General features: G+C 37.0%; 2 long non-coding RNA genes across 4 annotated transcripts; one reads left to right on the top strand and one right to left on the bottom strand.

Moving 5' to 3' along the window:
- Window positions 1-375: 375 nt before the first annotated feature.
- On the top strand, window positions 376-2,849 carry LOC107821847 (uncharacterized). The gene is made up of 3 exons (XR_001656254.2): window positions 376-603; window positions 1,288-1,342; window positions 2,610-2,849. It is a non-coding gene; the product is annotated as an uncharacterized LOC107821847 (long non-coding RNA).
- Window positions 2,850-9,066: 6,217 nt separating this feature from the next.
- Window positions 9,067-20,441, bottom strand: LOC142171387 (uncharacterized). 3 transcript variants are annotated; one of them, XR_012700950.1, is made up of 3 exons: window positions 20,344-20,441; window positions 19,632-19,772; window positions 9,067-9,242 (listed from the first exon to the last, which is right to left on the bottom strand). It is a non-coding gene; the product is annotated as an uncharacterized LOC142171387 (long non-coding RNA). The 3 variants fall into 3 exon arrangements; XR_012700951.1 differs by lacking the exon at window positions 9,067-9,242 and adding an exon at window positions 10,785-11,600; XR_012700949.1 differs by lacking the exon at window positions 9,067-9,242 and adding an exon at window positions 15,110-15,725.
- Between the last annotated feature and the right edge of the window lie 930 nt (window positions 20,442-21,371).

The raw sequence follows: 21,371 nt of genomic DNA, 5'->3' as shown, positions 1-21,371 counted from the left end.
GGTAAGACTAGGAGTTTTTAACATTCTAAGAAGTTTATGTTATGAGGTATTTTAATCATATAATCATCGTTTGTTAAGTTTTTAAGTTAAGCAAGTTGTAAAACAAAAGTCGACAAAAGTTATCACAATTTACGTTCATAAGTTTACTTAAATTTGGGTGTAATATCATTGAGCTTTTCTTCAAATATACTTAGAGTTGTTAGGTAAATCCACCCACAAAATTCAAGGTCTATGAGTCTAATTTCCAACTCATTAAATTGATTATTGATACAACATTAGAGTAGAGAAATATTTATATTTTTGTGAGACAGCGCAGGCAGCACCCTTGGGAGCCACTTTAGGTGGTGGAATTTTCTTGGTTCTATTTAAAGTCGGGGCCCTTCTATTTTGGGTCATTTTTAACCATAGCGGAACCTATACAACCCCTAAACTCTCTCTAAACATTCCCCAGGATTCAAGAGTGAATCTAAGGCCAAACTACCCAAGTCTATCATCAAAAGTCTCATTAAACTAGCGGGGAGTGCTTCTATAGCATTGCTGTTGTGTTGAGGATTCCTTTAAGTTAAATAAATATTTGGTTGAAGGTTATTGTTTCTGTTTGAGGTAATTATTTTCCTCTTCTACATGGATTTGAGTTCATACAAGTTGTAGCTAGATTGTTTGGCTGAGAACTTGTGAAATAAATATCGGAAATCGTATATGATGTAGTTGTGAGTTGTTGGACTGTTTTGAAGTTGTTCTAAGTTAATTTGTTGCTTGTTTTCGAGATTTAAGGTAATACTATCTATATTATTCATGTGTATGATTTAGTTGAGGTTCTGGTTTTGTTTAATTATTGAGAAGATACGATATGTCGGCTAGAAGTCGTAAACTAGTTGTTGTGCTATGTTATTGGGGCTGTTCTTGTTGTGTTGATTTGCTTGACATGTGGTATATTTGAATTCATGTATTTTTAATGTTGTTACCAGGGTGATAAGGGAGATATGCTTGAATAATTGCCGTAGAAACAGTGTAAAGCAAGCTTGTTGCTCATTAGTTAGTTAGGATGTTTCTCTTATTGATATTAGTATTGTTTTATTTGTTGTGTGACATGTTGGGACTAGTTTTGTGGTGTGGAGGTGGTGGAGATATTTATTTATTTGTATTTATGTGCTATTGATGGTTTTATGAGGATTATACGGGAGTTAGGTGAAGATATATGTAGTAGAATCATGTATAGAGCGGATTGCCGTCTGTCGGTTAGGTGTTATGTTTCTCTTCATTAATAGTAATATTTTTCTTATGTAGCATGATTTGTGGAGAATTATGGTTCCGCCAGTTCCATGGAAAGGTTGACTTAGAGGTATGTAAGGTTATTAGATATCCTCTTCCTTAGCATGAATCTATAGTAGGTCTCCCTCAAGAAGTGAGTTCCAAAATGAAATGCTTATAAATGTTATACTCGTGTATTAATCATCTTTCTATATTCTTAATTCATGTCGCCCTGATAGAATGTGTTTCATATAGCTCTTCACAACCCATGATCTTTTTCAGAGAGTGTAATTGAGCTGTAACGTTTCCCTCGTAAAAACCTCCTTGGTATAACGACTATTAATGCGAGTTATTCTACCCATGTGCTAGCTAGATGCATACGTTCCTTATTTGAGGTTTCCCCAATGTCATGAGTTCCATATGTACAGTAGTAATCCCTGTTTTTTTTTTTTTTTTTCTGAAAGTGCATATGAACCACGACGGCTCCCTCGTACATATATAAAACCGACCACCGCTAAGGGTTGCTTAACTCATGCCTTTAGTTGCTCGTACATGTCTTAACTGATAGCATCTTGGTAGGTTCAATTTCAAATGTTTGTTAGTAGGTTCTTACCCTATATAGAAGGTGTCTATGAGCTACAATGACTTCCTTATGAAGACTCCGCTATCATGACGACACAAGTTGGCATTATGCGAGCTATTGGTTGTAGACGATTGTAGAGATGATGGTATTTCCTTTTGTTGATAGTTATTTCTTGTAGTATGATTTGATGACCTTAGTAGAAGTAATATGAGAACTCTACTTTTTGATCCATGTTGTTGGTACAATAGATACGTACATCGGAAGGTCAAGTGACCTGGTAGTGCAGGAGTGCTAGCCTGATAGATAAAGGATACACTATTCCGAAAGTACCGTTTACTGGTTGGGTATGAGATGATAGTACCGGTACCCAAGCAGGGAAAGTAAAGACTTATGAGTTTGGTAGCTAGCATATACGTACGAGACGATATGAGTAGTTAGCATTTAAAATTTATGTGTTCGTGCGACTAATGTATGATAGACTAGACATGGTATGAGTTGTGAGATGTTGTTACACAAAGTTCAGGAAGACAAAGCAACAGAGAAATGCTACAGGTCCCATTTGGTAAGACTATGGTATATGGCTTTCTAAACTTATTGTATGGTGTGAGCTTTAACCTCCAAGTGATCTTGACCCTTGTTTTATGCGGTTATCTTACCTCATCACTATTTTTTTTTATTACAGTACTTATTTATGATTATTTAGTTGCCTTACATACTCGATACATTATTTCGTGCTAACGTCCCTTTGGCCGGGACACTGTATTTTATGTTGCAGGTTTGGGTAGGCAGTTTGACGGACCCCTAGAGTAAAAAATTTCAATTCCAACTGTTGATCGATAGACTCCATATCATCCACAGTGAAGTCGAGGCTAAAGGTCCTTATGTTTTGATTTTATATATAGACTAATGGGTATGTAAGGGCCTTGTCTCAACTATGTTATGTTAGTTAGATACTTTTAGAGGCTTTTGTGGACCTATGGATACCTATGGTCAGTTACAGAGGGTTAGTCAGAAGTGTGTAAACCAAGGGGCCGTATATATATATATATATATATATATATATATATATATATATATATATATATATATATTTATATATATATATATATATGGTATGTTTATCGGGTTTTTTATGGAATGGTCGTACGCATACATAAGACATTAGATGCATCTCCACCTTACCTATGTTGGGGTGTGACAATCTGAACGGAACGCTCTTCTGAGTCAACTTGGTCAATGGAGTGATGATAGTAACTAGTCAAACCTAAGAAACTCGTGCTCTTTATTGTGGTAGAAGGTTTGGGCCAACTCTGAGCTGCCTCAATCTTCTTCGGATCTACCTTGATTCCATAATTAGATACTGTGTGGCCCAAGAATACTATTGAGACCAACCAAAATTCACAAATAAAGAACTTAACATGCAACTTCTTCTCCCTCAATTTCTGAAGCACAATCCTTAAATGCTACTCGTGCTTCTCCCTACTATGGAAATATACCAAGATATCATCAATGAGTACATTGACAAAAGAATCCAAATACGGCTAGAACACACTCTTCATCAAATGCAACCAAAAGACATCACCAGAAACTCATAATGCTCATAACGAGTCCTAAAAGTTGTCTTAGGAATGTTTGAAGCCCTTATCTTCAACTAGTAATACCCCGATCTCAAGTCAATCTTTGAGAACACCCTAGTGCCCTGAAACTGATCAAATAAATCATCAATGCATGGCAGTGGGTACTTGATCTAGACAGTAACCTTGTTTAACTACATTTAATCAATACACATTCTCATGGAACCATCCTTCTTCTTCACAAACAAAAGCGACGCACCCCGAGGTGATATTATATTGACCATATAGGTCATTTTGAATTTTAGCTCCCTATTTCATGATTGAGACCATTCATAGCAATATTTGATGATCTATGACTTGTGTGTGTGATATGTTTCGATTTTTAGAAAGTTTAACTCTGAATTTTCAAAGAAAATTTGAATTTTGAACCCCTCCATTCCAACCATGGCAACTCCGGCATAGCCAACGTCATGTTCTTAGCGTGATAATCAAGAATATCATGGTACGAAGATAGCTAATCCGTACCCAATATCACATCAAAGACTACCATATCTAATAATAGAAAGTCCGCTCTCGTCTCAAAAACACATATAGTGACCATAAAGAACCAATAAACGTTATCCACCACAATAGAATCCCTAACTGGTGTAGATACATGGAAAAGGGTAACAAGCGAATCATATGGCATATTCACACAAGAAGCAAAGTATTATGACATATATGAATAAGTAGAGCCAGGATCAAACAATATCAAACCTTCCACGGGGCACACATAAACAATACCTATGATAACTGCATCAGAAGTGACAACCTTGGTCCTCCTTGGGAATGCATAGCATCTAGCTTGACCTCCACTTGACTGAGCTCCTCCTCTAGGACCACCACGTCTTATATGATCTCCACCTCGAACTGATTGAGCGGTTGGAAATAGGTGCAGTATTTCTTGATGTTCCCCAAGTCCCCACACTTATAGCAACCTCTGCCCGGAATGACTATGTGGCATAAAACAGACCCCGTGAACAAGAATATCCACCAAAAAAAGTTGGTATAGATAAACTCTAAATAATTGGAGCACGATGAGAAATCTCTGCTATAAGTGCACTGAATAAATACTGCACTGGAGCTCCTCGACAAGGTGGTGGTGCATGATAAGATGGCCTCCTAGAATGGCCTCTCCCAAATTGACCTCGGCGTCCACATGAGGCACCACTGAAGCTACCTGAATGTCGGGACCTCTTTTCCCTGCCTTGCATCATCTCTCTAGTCTCATTGCAGATGCGCTAAATACGATGTTCTATCTCCACATCCTAGTGAAATGAAGCCTCGATATCTGCCTCCCTAGCCATAGCGCAAATGCCGTGGTGAATACCATCAAAGAATCTCTTCACTCTCTCCTCATTAGAGAAAACCAAAATAGCAGCATGTCACGACCCAAATCTCAACATGTCATCGTGGCGCCTATCACAAAACTAGGCAAGCCGACAATCACAAATAACTATACATTTTGAATTGAAAATATGATGAAATAAGTTTAACAGTGACAATTCTCATAATAACCGATAAGAATATACCGTGACTCAATAAAACTCCCCAAAATTCGGGTGTCAATGAGTACATGAGCTACTAAAATGTCAACACAGTCAGAACTGCTAATACAACTGTCTAGAAAGATAGAACAGTGCTAAATAAACTAAAAAGAAGGAGAGTCGAGGTGTGCGGATGCCAAAGCAGCTACCTTAAAAGTCTTCAAGCAGATGAAGCTCCAGATCTAGCAACGCCATGTCTGGATACATATGGATATGCACACGAAGTGCAAAGTGTAGTATGAGTACAACCGACCCAATTTACTCAATAAGTAACAGGACTAACCTTGAGTTAAATGCAGTGATGAGCTCAGAAAGGTACAGTCAAATCCAGATAATAACAATGCATATATGACACAAAAATGACAGTAATAACTCAAAGAAGATCTCATAATCAGTTTGGAAACAGTATAAAAATGTAGACATGCTTTCAAGTTTTTAATTGTTTGAGCTCAACACGGATAAAATATGCCAAGTATGACCAATATGAGGTATGTTACATCTCGATATCTACATGTCAAATATGCATGTCAATTGTAATGCAACACAGTGATAAGGCCATATACTCATACTCTCGGAGTATTCAAACTCACTCAGCACGCTCAATCACTGAGCACTCCCAATCACTGAGCACTCTCAATCACTCAGCACTCTTAATCACTCAGAACCCACACTCAGCACTCGTCGATACCTGCCCTCACTGCTGGTATATCAGACTCTAGAAGGGCAGATCCTACCCAAGTGCTATTATAAGCTAATAATGGCATGCTGCGGTGCGCAACCTGATCCCATCATGAATCAATAAAGCCTACTGCGACATGCAACCCGATCCCATAAATATCACTCACAATCAGGCCCTCGCCCTGTAACATCCAGCCGGTCATTTTGAGTATTATAGCCCTGTTCCCCCATTTATAGCCTATTATGTGTTTGTTTGCTATTATGCAACTTTTCGGGATGATTGGTTTGGTTACGTGGATGTTCAGAGTGAGTTGGGACCCTTAGTCCCAAGGTTGGAAGCCTAAGTTGAAATAATTGATCATATGTTGACTTAGGTGTAAATGGCTACAGAATGGAGTTTTTATGGTTCCGATAGATCTGTATAGTATTTTTGGACTTAAGAGTGTATCCGGATAGTGATTTGGAAGTCCGTAGATGATTTTGGCTTGAAACGGTAAAAGTTGGAAAATTAAAAGTTTGGAGAGTTGAAAAGTTTGACCGAGAGTTGCCTTTCTGGTTACCGGGATTAGATGTTGGTTTCAGAAGTTGGAATAGGTGCTTTGTGTCATTTATGACATGTGTGAAAATTTTGAGGTCAATCAAAGTTGATTTGATAAGTTTCGGCATCGATTGTAGAAGTTGGAATTTATTAGTTTTCTGTAGGCTTCAGTTGGGGTGCGATTCATGTTTTTGATATTGTTTGATGTTATTTGAGGCCTCGAATAAGTTTGTATCATTTTTTAGGACTTGTTGGTATATTTGTTTAAGGTCCTAGAGGCCTCGGGGATGATTTGGATGGATATCAGATTGGATTTTGACTTAGGAGAATTTCTTAGCTGCTGATGTCTGGTGCGATCGCACCTGCGGAGGATTGGTCACATGTGCGTGACTGCAGAAGAAATCCAGTGGTCGCAAGTGTGGTTTGGGAGAAGTTGGGCAGTGGTCGTAGGTACAAAAAGAAGGCTGCAGGAGCGGATGCGTTTCTGCGCATTAGGGTCCGCAAAAGCGGAGTTGAGCTGTGTAGCTGGTGATCACAGAAGCGAAGGTTTTGTCCGCAGATGCACTCCCGTAGGTGTAAAGAGGGGGACCATAGGTGCGCGGGGTTGGGTGTGTAGTGTAATTCCGCATGTGTGGATGTTTTACCGCAAAAGCGGCTAAAAGGTCTAGAGAAGTGAAAAGCCTGGTAGTGCATATATTCGAAGGGTTTCAACTTTTTATTCATTTTGGACTTTGAGAGCTAGGATTAAGATGATTTTAGAAGGGTTTTTGCTGGATTTTTAAAGGTAAGCAACTTTTAGTCATTTTTACCTAATTATATTTATTACCTATCGAATTTCCCACCTAGTTTATGTATTTTTAAAAAGAGAGTTTTGGGCTAGGGATTGGAGAGTAAGAATTGGGGATTTGTGTGATGATTTGGTGTAGGATTTGAGTAATTTTGATATAGTTGGACTCGTGGTTGAATGCGTGATCGGATTTTGTAACTTTTATTAGATTCCGAGATGTGGGCCCGGGGGGTTGACTTTTTGAGTTGACTTTTTGACTTTTGATTAAGAACTTAGCATTTTCATATGGAATTGATTCCTATAGTTTGTTTTGATAGTATCAAGTTGTTTGTGGTAAAATGCAAAGCGTTCGGAGGATGATTCGCGAGGCAAGGACTTATTGGAGTAGAGAATTGCACGGTTTGAGAAAGTAACACTTCTCAAATTGATTCTGAGGGTATGAATCCCTGAATTATGTGTTATGTGATTGGTGTTGGGGTGACGCAAATGCTAGGTGATGGGCGCGTGGGCGTGCACTGTAGGAATTGTGACTTGGTTGATTCCGTGGAACTGTGTAGTCAAATAATCTTGTCATTATCCATATACTCCCCATGTGTTAGAGAAATTGAGTTGTGATTCATGTTAAAAATCATGCTTAGGTTATATGTTGGTACTGTTGGGACCCACAGAGGTCGTGTTATTGTTGAGTTATTTGCTTAATTTGCAATTATGTACTCAGTCACAGCTATCATTTGTATATCATATCTCAATTCTCTTGCCATTTATTGATACATCATATCATCATTGTTTGGGTTGATTATCATGATACTTGTGAGCCCGAGAGACTGGAGAGATTTATGACTCTGTGAGGCTGAGGGCCTGATTGTGAGGATGTTTATGGGATCGGGTTGCACGCCGCAACATGCTTTATTGATTCATGCCATGATTGGCTTATTTTAGCGCTTGGGTAGGATTCGCCCTTCCAGAGTGTGACTTACCAGCAGTGAGCGCAGGTACCTAGTGAGTGCGAGTGTCGAGTGCGAGTGCTGAATGACTGTGACGTTGAGTGACCATTAGGATTGAGTGATTTGAAGGACTGAGTGCATTGATACTCTGAGAGTATGCATATGACTTTATCTCTGCATTGCATTACAGTTGGCATGTATAATTGACATGTAGAGATAGAGATGTTTCATTCCTCATTTCAGTCACACTTGGCATATTTTATCTGCTTTGAGCTTAAATTGTTGAACATGAAGCATGTCTACATTTCTGTATTGATATTTCTATATTTGGACTGTATCTATTGAGCTCGTCACTGCTTTCAGTCCAAGGTTAGTCTTATTACTTATTGAGTACATTGGGTCGGTTGTACTCATACTACACTCTACACTTCGTATACGGTGGTTGCTAATATTGGAGCTTTATCAATTCGGATATTCTTGAGGTAGCTGCTTTGGTGTCCTCAGACCTTGACTCTCCTCCTTTATCTTTTAGTTTTATTTATATTGTTCTACCTTCCTAGACAATGTTTCAACAGTCAGACCATGTTATTGTATAGATTCTCATGTACTCAATGACGCCCGAATTTTGGGATATTTTATATTGAGTCATTGTATCTTTATATCAGTTATTTTATAAGATTTTACTCTTAAGATCATTTTATAATGTGTGGTTTATTGTGATTGTCGGCTTGCCTAGTTTTGCGATAGACGTCATCACGACATGTGAGATTTGGGTTGTGACACGGCCTTACTCAGTCATAAATCTTTCCAGTCTCTCAGGCTCACAAAACTCATGCCAATCAGCCCAAAACAATGACAAATGATGTAACAATGAATGATAACAAAGACTGAGATATGATATGCAAATGATGAATGCAACTGAGTACGTAGCTACAATTTAAGCCAATAACTCAAGAACAAAAATGACCTTCGTGGGTCGCAATAGTTCCAACATATAGCCTAAACATGATTTCTAATATGAATCACATTTCACTTTCTCTAACACATGGAGAATACATAAATAATAACAATATTCGATAACTACATAGTCCCACGGAATCAACCGAGTCACAATTATTATGGTGCACGCCCACACACCCGTCACCTAGCAAATGTGTCACCTCAACACCAACCACATAACATGTAGTTCAGGGATTCATATCCTCAGTATCAAGTTTAGAAGTATTACTTACCTCAAATCACGCAAAATCCCTACTCCAACAAGCCCTCGCCTCGCGAATCGGCCTCCGAACGACTCGAATCTAGCCACAAAGAACTTAGTACAATCAATACAAGCTATAGGAATCAATTACATATGATCAAGCTAAGTTTCTTAATTAAAGTCAAAACGTCAAACACAGGCCCATATCTCGGAATCCAACAAAATTTACAAAATCTGAACACACATTCAATAATGAGTCCAATCATACCAAAATCACCCAATTCCGACCACAAATCGACACTCAAATCCTCAAATCTTACTCTCTAATCCCTAGTAAAGAATTCCCCAAATTCCACCTTAAAAACACAAAATCTAGGTGGAAATATTCAATGGGTATTCAATATTAATGAATAAAAATAATTAAAAGTGGCTTACCTCTTGAAATCTAGTGAAACCCCTCTAAACAATCGCCACTACCCTAGCTTGCAAAGTCCAAAAATAAGAAAAACCTCAAAACCCTCGATTTTCTTCTTCCTAGGCATCTTCGCACATGCAGACTACCAGCCGCACCTGCGGCTCCACTTCTGCGGAAGAAGGTCCGCTCCTCCAGAAGTCATTTAAGAATGCGACCAGCCGCACATGCGACCCAAAACACGCAACTGTGAGACCGCTTCTGCGGTCCGTGCTTTGCTTCTGCGCATCCGAGCCTACAGATTCCAATCTGCTTCTGGAAGGCTAGCCACAACTATCAAACTCTGCATCTGCAGAGACTCGTCGCATCTGCGGGCTCGAAGATGCAAAAACTTCCTCGCACTTGCAACCACTGCCCAACACCCACAAGACTGCTCCTGCGACCCATGATTGCTTCTACGATCGCGCACATGCGACCAATCCTTCGCAGGTGTGATCGCACCAGACCAGCAGCAGATGTGCAAGTCTAAGTCCAAATTTCAATCTATTAACCATCCGAAATCTACCCGAGGCCCCTGTGACCTCAACCAAATATACCTACAACTCGTAAAATATTATACGAACTTAGTCGAGGCCTCAAATCATGTCAAACAACATTAAAAATATGAATCACACCCAAATTCAAGACTAAGGAAACTAATGGATTCCCAACTACTACAATCGATGCCGTAACCTATCAAACCAACTACCAACTCTGATTGACCTCAAATTTTTCACACAAGTCATAAATAACACAACAGACCTATTCTAACTTTTGGAATCAAAATCCGAGCCCTTTAACAACAAAGTCAACTCTCGATCCAACTTCACAACTCTCCAAACTTCAACTTTTTCAACTTTCGCCAATTCAAGCCAAAATCATCTACGGACCTCCAAATCAATATCTGGGCACACTCCTAAGTCCAAAATCACCATACAAAGCTATCAGAACCATCAAAACTCTATTTTGGGGTGATTTACACACAAGTCTACATCCGATCAACTCTTTTAACTTACGTTTCTAACCTTGGGACTAAGTATCCCAACTCATTCCGGAACATCCCCAGAACCAACCCCACCACCCCAAAAAGTGACATAACAACAAATGAGCATATAATAAGCAATAAATAAGGGAACTAGGCTATAATACACAAAATAATCGGTCGGGTCATTACACAGCATGACGGGACAATTCGTTAAATATTATCTCATAACTTGTAACTAATATCTAACCCTAATGAAGATACTCAAACTATCTCCTCAGCTCATCTCTCCTAGTGTGAGGCACAAAATTCTCCAAACGATCCTGGAGAACTTAGCCAAAGTAAGAGTAGGGAAACTAATTGCCCTGCCCTACTCATATGATTAGCACCACCTCTTGGTTAGCCTTCTAAGCTAAAACATGGTGAAATACACTCTGTTGTACTCCACGAGTCTGAGATTCGAAAGAATCTCACAGAAATCATTTAGGAAATCCTGGGGATCAGTTATAGGTCGATGATCAAAACACAGAGGATCCATCCTCCGGAAACTCTCCAACATCTTTTGCTTACCCCAAACAAAGGAGGCTCAACAAAAGGTCTGACAACAACTACTGGTTGCGGTGCAATAATTGGGACCACTCTCGGTGTCTTAAAACCTGGATCACCTGCTTGGGGGTATGTAGCTTGATTTTACACTCGGTGCCCAAATGGAGAAGTAGCCAGTGCAGTAGGAAACACCCCGTCCTGAGCCAATCTCTCGAATAAACCAACCATAAGGACCAAATCGTCCTAAAAACTATCATAGCAAATAAACCTTGGGGAACCTGAGATGGTCCCACCAGCTTCACACAAATCTAGGCCCGCTTATCCACTAGAGTAAGTGGTGGATTCCCAAAAGGTGCTCTGGCATGCCCTCTAGTTGGGGATATGCTCCACCTCTAATCGCGCCCCCTGGCCCTATCTCTCGTTGCTCCAGCTCTAGTGACGGTCTCCTGATCTCCAACTGATGCATGAGTCCTTACAATCTATGAGAGAAATAAAAATACATGGATTAGACTTGGATCAATCAAATCGCACAATATGGACTGAAAGAAAGGGAACTTTTCATAATGCCACATAGCCTCTTAAAGATAAGTACAGACGTCTCTGTACCAATCCTTAAGACACTACTAGGCATGCTCATGACTCGTGAGATCTAAGTAACCTAGTTCTCTGATACCAACTTGTCGCTAACCTAAAATATCATCGGAGCTGTGATGGTGCCTAACCGGTTGATAGGTAAGTCAACAATGAATATGTGGAAATAAATTTCAACAACGATGAGAAATAGTCTCAAATAGCGGAATAGCATAAATAACTAAATCCAAAATGATAATACAACTGAAAATTACCCAAGATCTAATGTCACCGAGTGCATGAGCTCTATAGAGTACTAAATACAAAGTCAAAACGAAATATAATCATGTCTGGAAGACTAAACAGTAAGAACATAAGATACATGAGGGAACTTCACGGCCTACTAACAGAACAACGGTACTACCTCAAAATCTCCAAGCAAGCTGAGATACAACTCTCTAGCAATCACCACTATCAACAATACCTAGATCTACACATGAAGTGTAGAGTGTAGTATAAGTACAATCGACCCCGTGTATTCAGTAAGTAGCAATCCTAACCTCGGCCTGGAAGCAGTGACGAGCTTGGCAAGTCCGATGCTCATTTTCAATAGCCAAAACGACAATAACAACATAATAATGGTAAAACATAAAAGAAGTTCAGATAATAGTTGGTTCAACTCTATACAATAAGAGGATAAATAAACATGATTTTCATGTATATTAGTCAAGGCATCCACTTTTCCATTGAAGTAACCTAGACAAAGATTTATTAAAGTAAACTTTAATTTCAAGCTCTAAACATCAAATGCCAATTATCATGAGAAAAATGCAACTCTATACCTGCATGACAAGTATACTTGCCAATATCAACAACATCACAGCTTACTCATCAGGTACACAAAAATCTCAGCATATTCAGAGTACCCGGCACAAGTATCCCTCAATAATACTCTCACTACTCACACGGTACCTGACACAATGCACCTGAATCATCTCTCTTTCCCTCTCTCTCTCTCCTCTCTCTCTCTCTCTCTCTTTCTCTCTCTCTCTCACTCTCTCTCTCTCTCACACACACAAACACACACACACAAAATAATATATGTGTACCTGACAAAAATCCCTCACCAAGAACATACCATGTGCCTGCAGTCATATGGTTCAAAGTAACATGGGTTATCACCTGTCTCCGGAGGGGTGAATCCTAGCCCAAGAACTCATCGGATCAAAAGTTAACGATCAATATCACTAAGCCTAATATGGGGCCTTGATGCAAGCGTCATCTCATAATCAATGTCAATATGGCTCTATAGACCAAGGTCAATCATGAATCCGCTCAATATGGATGTATGGCCCAAAATCAATTATTAATCCTCTCAAGTCTTAACATACTAACATCTCAGAGTACCATAATCAAAATACTGCACAGAATATACTAGTATGCCATAACTCAGCTCAAATTTATGTCACGCACAAAAGGATACTAATAACATATGAGATAACATATAAAGAGTGCATAGAAATAGATATAACACACAGATATAATATAATGATTGATTAATATGACTAGAGCTAAGGCAAATAGATCAATATAACAAAAATAGCCCTATCATATCTCATATAGATAAGTAAATAATCCAAACATAATTTCTAGCATGGATAATAGCTCACGTAGTCAAACAAGTGAAGAAAATATTGTATCAAAGAGGCATAACAAACAAGACATATAATAGCCTAAAGTCTACCCGGATCATGAATAACTACAGTGCACGCATATGTACTCATCACCTTGCATATGAGTCACTCCAACATATAGCAAATATCATAGCCTGCGTAGAAATACCTTTAAGCCATGCCTAGGTAAGAAACAACTCAATAACGGCAAACAAGGCTATAGGAATCAATTCTAAATAATAAATCTTCAAACATTAATCAAAAGTCAACTCGATCTCGATCCTCGAAATATAACAAAACTCATAAATCCAGACAACCCCTTCGAATACGAGTCCAAATATACAAGTTTCATCAAAATCTAACTCCGAATAGGGGCTTCAAATTTCAATTATTCACTTTCAAAAACTTATCACAACACCCCTTAAATTTATCAATTAAATCCCATCATCTATTTGTAATAATCTGTGGAGAAATAAGATATATTATCAAAATCAAGTAAAAAATCACTTATTCTCAATGTGGTAATGAAAATTTTCCCAAAAATTGCCTCTAACCGAGCTCCAAAACTCAAAATAGTAAAAATAAGCCAAACCGTCGAAATATATTGTCCTGCTAGTGATTCTACATTTGTGGACCACTTGGTTGCTTCTACAACATTACATCTGCAGAAAAATCCTCGTTGTTTTGAGAAGCACTTAACCAGCCAAACGTTTCTTCTACGACATACTTCCGCATCTGCGGATGCGCTTCTACAAAAACACCCTCGCACAAGCGGCCCCGCATCTATGAAACTTAAATGCATGTGCGATCCACCTAGGCCATTTAGCTTACAACTTATGTGAACAAAATCCCACACATGCGGCAACATAGGCAGTGGTGGAGCCAGAATTTTCATCAAGGGGTGTCAAAATATAAATAATTAGATACATCGAAAAGTCAAGGGAGTCAACGTATAGTAAATATATATAAAATAAAAACTTTCTCTTGCAACATAGTGTAATTTTCCGGCGAAGGGGTGTCGCTTGACATCCCTTGGTTCAATGTGGCTCTGCCACTGACAATAGGTGCGATGCACCAGATCCCTGCCAAAATCCTTCATGCTATAATTCACCAACATAACCCGAAATCAATATGCAACATGCTCGAGCCCCTAGGACCCCGTCTAATCATACCAATAAGTCCGAATACATTATCCAAACATATCCAAATGCTCAAAGCACTATGAATAACATTAAAACCAAGAATCGATGATCAAAATCGATCTCTTATGTTCCAAACTTTCCAACTTCGTCAAACATGTCCGAATCATGCCTAAACATTTCGATTTCAACCAACCATTACACACAAGTTCCAAAGCACTACACAAACCTATTCCAAGTACCAAAATAACTATATGAATATGATGTTATCAAAGTCAACAATCGGTCAAACCTATGAACTTTCCAAATATTCAAGTTTTTAACTTTCGAAAATTAGAGCCAAAACATCCAGGAACATCTAAATTCGAATCCGAACATATGCCTAAGTCCAAAATAATCATACGAACCTATTGGAACTATCAAATCTTCAATCTGAGGTTATCTACATAAAACACAAACCTTGATCAACTCATACTACTTAAGCTTCCAACAATAGAACTAAGTGTTCTAATTCACTCTCAATCTTTTCCGAAACCAAACCATTCATCCCCGCAAGTTACAAAATATAAACAAGCATAGGGGAAGCATGAAATATGAAAACGGGGCTCAAATATACAAAACAACTAGCCGAATCATTACAGATAGAGTTTGTGTAGACAGATTACTAGTCAAAACCGAAAAAATCGTCATTGGGCTTATATTACTATTTTGGAATTGTCATAATATTATTTTTTTTACTTTATATTTTCTTATTTTCCACCATTACTATGAGGAGCATGATGCTCCACTAGAGGCTCTTAATGCTCCTACGCAGGCTCATGATGGTCATGTAGTGGCTCATGATGCTCTTGTAGAAACTCAGGATGCTCTTCTAGAGGAGTAGGATACTCTTCGAAAGACACTTTCTGTGGAGAGGTATTCTAAACCTTGTGTCATACACATTTTCCATTGATTTCATATACTGATGAGAGAAGTGCAGATATTGTCGTGTGTGTTATATGTCAGGTCGATCTTGACGGAGGAGGATTACTCCCACGAGTTGTTACTTCTTGCAGCCACATATATCACCATAATTGCATCCTTGAACGGATGTCGACGGGTGCTTTTCGATGTCGTAGTTGTCGCTATGACTATAGTTCCTTTGTTTGCGGAATATATTCATATGTATTCATCCAGAAGTTCAATGTATCCCAATCATTTATTGTGTATTTTTGTTGTCTACCTGAAAAATTAATTAAGACCCCTTAGTAGTAGTAGCTTCCTTTCTATGTCTAGTAATTCTACTCTAAAGACGCAAAATTATTTTTGTTATTGGGGCTTCGATTCAAGTGATCCAAACATGATCTTACAAAATTTTAGAAAATGCATATGATTTGCACGTGCATTAATGTGAAAATAATAGTTATAATAATATTATTTGAAATGCTATGATTTTTTTCTTGTTACATTGAGGCAGAGGTTCAACAAACAGGTTACTGGTCAGGTCTACAAAAGCCACTATTGAGCTTATATTACTATTTTTACATTGTCGTAGTACATTTTTATTACTTTATCTTTGTTTTCTTAGTCTCCGTCGTTATAAGGAAAATTATGATTCTCCTTTAGAGGCTCACGATGCTTCATAAAGAGGCCCGAGATGCTCATCTAGATGTGTATGATGCTCTTCCAGTGACGTTTTTTGGAGAGGAATCTTGAGCTTGGTGTCATACATATTCAGGCCGAGTTTGACGGTGGATACTCCTACGAGTTTTTTCTTCTTATGATCCCATGTACCACCAAAGTTGCATCCTTGAATCGATACTAACTGGTGCTTTTTATTATCCATGTTATTGATATGACTATAGTTTTATTATTTAGAAAATATATTCTTATGTATTTATCTAGAAAAATTTAATGTTTCCCACTTATTTAATAATGTACTTTTGTTGTCTACAAGAAAAATTAATTAAGACCGCTTAAAAGTGACAACTTTCTTTCTATCTCTAATAATTTTGCTCCAAAGACGCAAAATTATTTTTACTATTGGAGCTTCGGTCCAAGTGATAAAAATTCAAATCTAATATTAGGGGTGTAAAAAAAAACCGATAAACCGCATCAAATCGATAATCCGAGTCAAACCTGAAAAATAAATCCGATGTGGTTTGGTATTGGAAAATAAAACCCGACCATAATTGGTTTGGTTTGGTTTTAACTTAAAAAAGTCAAACCGAAACCAAATTTTATATAATTTTTTAAAATATTTTATACATATAAATATTTATTGTAATGTAATTTATAAATATTTCTTAAACTTTTTCACAGTTTTATCTTTTAAAGTATTATTTCAAGTTTAAACTTAACATTCTTGAATGATATATAAATTTTAAAGCCCATAAATATAGTAACTCAAACAAAGTTCAAATCAATACTAATGCTAACAAAAGAAATTCAATTCAAAACTAGGAATCATGATAGTGTTGGATAATTATTTTAGTTTACATTGGTTTATAATGAAAATGCATAACTTAGTTTATCTTTTTCTTTAGTGCTTAATTATGTAATTAATATTAGTACTTATTAGCTATACTTATTTTAGCATGACCTATATAGTATTTTTAGATTATGTTAATTCTCATTATGGCTTATTAATTAGCAATATTTATTTTATGCAATTTTATTATTTTATCTTTGTTATTGAGTATTTTAGTATAATGTTATGACTTATCTCATATTATTGTGTTAATTTCTTGAAAAATACATTATATAGTTGTAATTTACTAGGACTTAAGAAATATTTGGAGCACAAGTTACATATTTTATGCTATGAAGATTTTACCAGGAAAAAAACCCGAAAACCCGAAAAAATCCGAAAAACCGAGATTGAAAAACCCGACTTTGTTGGTTTGGTTTGGTTTATAACTTTAAAAACCCGATACCATTGGTTTGGTTTGATAATTGAAAAATCTGAACCAACCCGACCTATGTACACCCCTACCTAATATTATAAAATTATTAAAATGCACATAATTTGCACGTTTATCAATGTAATATAATGCTATTAATAATATTATTATAACTGCTATAATATTTCCATATCATATTGATGCAGAGTTTCTGTAGACAAACCTAAGCCTTATGTCATATACATTTCTATTGATTTCATCTACTGATGAGAGATGTGCATATGTTGTTGTGTGTGTTATATGTCAGGTAAATCTTGACGGAGAAGGAGTACTTCCATGAGTTGTTCCTTCTTGCAGCCACATATATCACCTTAGTTTCATCCTTGAACGGATTTCGGATGGTGCTTTTGTCTATCTTTGTTGTCGCTATGACTATATTTCCTTTGTTTGCGAAATCTATTTTATTTGTATTCATCCAGAAGTTAAATGTATCCCAGTCATTAATTATATACTTTTATTGTCTTCCTAAAAGAAATAATTAAGACCCCTTAATAGTAGTAGCTTCCTTTCTATCTCTAACAATTCCACTCTCAAGACGCAAAACTATTTTTGTAATTGGAGTTTCGATTCAATTGATGAAAATCAAAATATAATCTTATAAATTTTTTAAAAAACCATATGATTTGCACATGCATCAATGTAAAAGTAATGGTAATGATAATATTATTTGGAATGCTATTATTTTTTCACGTTACATTGAGGTAGAGATTCTACAAACAGATTACTAGTTAGATCTATAAAAACTGCCATTGAGCTTTTATTACTATTTTGACGTTGTTGTAGTATTTGTTTATTTCTTTATCTTTGTATTCTGGCATCGCAAGGAGGAGCATGATGCTCCTATAGAAGCGCATGATACTCATCCAGATGTGTATGATGCTATCCTATGAGTTCCTTCTTTTTGTGACTACATATATCACCAAAGTTGCATCCTTGAATAAATATCAACTGGTACTTTTTACTATTCCCGTTGTTGTTATGACTATAGTTCTATTATTTAGGGAATATATTCTTATTCATTTATTTAGAACTTGAAAAAATTAATTAAAACCCCTTAGTAGTAACAACTTCCAATCTATTTCTAATAATTCTGCTCCAAAGGCGCATAATTAATTTACCATTAGAATTTCGGTCCAAGCGACAAAAATTCAAACCTAATATTATAAAAAAATTTAAAACGCACATAATTTTCACGTGCATCAATATAAAAATAATGCTATTAATAATATTATTATAATGATCCGACAGATCATTTTGTATATTTGAGTCGTTGTTTCCCTATTTGATACTTTCCGTATGTGCATTTGTTATTATGTGATTGCGGGGATGGTTGATTTGGTTTCGGAAGGTTTTGGAATAAATTGGAACACTTAGTTCCAATGTTGGTTTATAAGAGTTGACCAAGGTTTGACTTTTATATAAATGACCTCGAAATAGTGTTTTGATGGTTTCAATATGCTCGTATGGTAGTTTTGGACTTTGGCGTATGTCCGAAATTGGATTAGGATGTTCGTATGTTGATTTGGCTTTAATTGGTGAAAGTTGAAAATTTAAAGGTTGGGAAAGTTCAAAGGTTTGACCAGGAGTTGACTTTAAGGCTATCGGGGTTGGATTGTTGTTTCAGAAGTTGGAATATGTTTGTTATGTCATTTGGAATTTGTGTGTGAAATTTAGAGTGATTCCGAGTTCGTTAGACGTGGTTCGTTATGAGTTTTGAAAGTTGGAAGTTGATTAGTTCATTAAACTTGAATTGATGCGCAATTCGTAGTTTTAATGTTAATATGTGTGATATGAGACCTCATGTAGATTCGTATTATATTTTGGGACTAGTTGGTGTATTAGACATGGTCTCGGGGGCCTTTGGTAAGTTTTAGATAGGTTTCAGGTCATTTGAGCTTGGTTGGACAGTTGAAGTTTGCTGGTGTCTGGTGTACTTCGCAATTGCGGAGTAGGTCTCGTGATCACGACGGCTTACTTTGGGCAGAGGAATATTTGTTCTACGAATTCGCATTGGGGGAGTTGCGTTCGCGATGTTTTGGAGATTCGTGGCCTTTGCGTTCGTGGCCTGGGCGTCGCGTTCGCATTGAGAAAGGTAGGCTGAAGGTTGGCAGTTAAAATAAAATATGTTAAAAAAAAATGATAACTCTAGCAGTTATAAATCAAGAAAAATATAATAAACACATTACCAATCTTCTTCGATGAGCCGCCATATTAATTGAACCCCCCGTGTGCACAGAGCCACCCTTATCGGACATACGGGCTGCCCTTCCCTGGCGGCTCTTCTTCTCAAATTCCGGAGATTTCCAATATTCAGGAGTGCATCTGATCTAACCAAAGACAACCAAACAAAAAATCACAATTTACATTTAAAAAATCAGTTTTTTTACAAACAATAGTCCTGTTGAACAGCATCATTAGAGCACCTCCCAATGTCATGGTCATCGGGTATGTCAATATAATAAGATGACAAAGCAGAATTATACCAGCAAGTAAATGTATCCAACAATAGTTACAAGCACATGTATCCAATATCATTATAGCATCGCTAACCAAAATGGTAAATCTCGTTGATGCATTGCTGAAAAACTTCAAATCATAATCCAATATCATTATAGCATCGCTAACCAAAATGGTAAATCTCATTGATGCATTACTACTAGAAATTCGAATCTCGTTGAAGCACCAGAAATCTCGTTGACGCATTACTACTAGAAACCAAACTCAACATTCAAACCTAATTTTTTAAATTTTTAAGACGCATTAATTTCTTAAACCTAGGGTTTGAAACAGTATAAAATCCCTAAAATTCGAAGTTTTTTGGGGGAAATCAAAAACGAAAAAAGGAGATCGATCGGGTGAGTGAGTGTGTGTGTGAGAGAGAGAGAGAGAGAGATTTACCTGGGAATGGAGTGAAAACTCTTTGTGCGTGAAGTGAGAGAGACGACACAGGGGGCCTAAGTGAAAACCCTTTTCTAAATAGACCAAATGAAAACCTTATGTGAATGAATATATTAAGAGAAAAGTTATAAAACGTTAATAATAATAAGTTTTCCACTACTGCCGTGGGAAAGTTCTGCGGGAAATTTTTTCTATAATTATAAAAATAATTAAAAATTTAAAAACTTTCGTACACACTGAGGCTGTGGGAATATTTTAAAACTTTTTTTTATTTGTTGTTTAAGTTCCCACTATCTTCTCTGGGAATTGTTTTTTACTTTTACATAATTATTTTTTAATAAATTTTCCCACTGAACCAGAGGGAACTAAAATACACGCATTTTTGCGCCACCAATTTTCCACTGATAGTCAATGGGAAATGTTGTATATTTTTTCTCGAACGGATATTTTAATTTTCCCATTGCATTTCGGTGGGAATTGCCAATAACAATTTTTTCGTGGGAAATTTCGGTGAGAAAATGTTATATTTCTAGTAGTGACGGTTGGAGCTGCTGGTTATGCTTCGCGAATGCAAAGCTTGGGTCGTGTTCACGAAGTGTATCACTGTGCAGAGTTTTAAAGACTTGTATTTCGGGACTTAGACCCATTATTTTTTATTTTGAGCCCTACAATTGGAGAGAGGGTGATTTGTAAAGGGATTTTCACACAAATCAAGAGGGTAAGTGATTAAGACTTGATTTTAATATTATATTTTATTTATCCATGTATTATTACATATAGATTATGGGATTTGAAGGTGAAAATTGGGAATTTTTACTATGGTTTTGGGAGGGTGACAAATTGAGATTTGAAGTCGATTTGGAACTTATATATTTGGACTCGTATTCAAATGGATAATCGGGATTTGTAATAGTTATCGGGTTCCGGGTGGAGAGCCCGGGTTCCAAGGGCAATTGTGCCAGGCACTATTCATGTGCTGAGATATGGCATACTTGATGAGTTATATTGCGATATTGCTGATTCTAGCA

The sequence above is a fragment of the Nicotiana tabacum genome, chromosome 17 (genome assembly GCF_000715075.1).
Source record: "Nicotiana tabacum cultivar K326 chromosome 17, ASM71507v2, whole genome shotgun sequence".
NCBI classification, from domain to species: Eukaryota; Viridiplantae; Streptophyta; class Magnoliopsida; order Solanales; family Solanaceae; genus Nicotiana; species Nicotiana tabacum.
The sequence above is the reverse complement of the archived record's forward strand: the minus strand, read 5'-3'. Positions and strand labels throughout refer to the sequence as shown.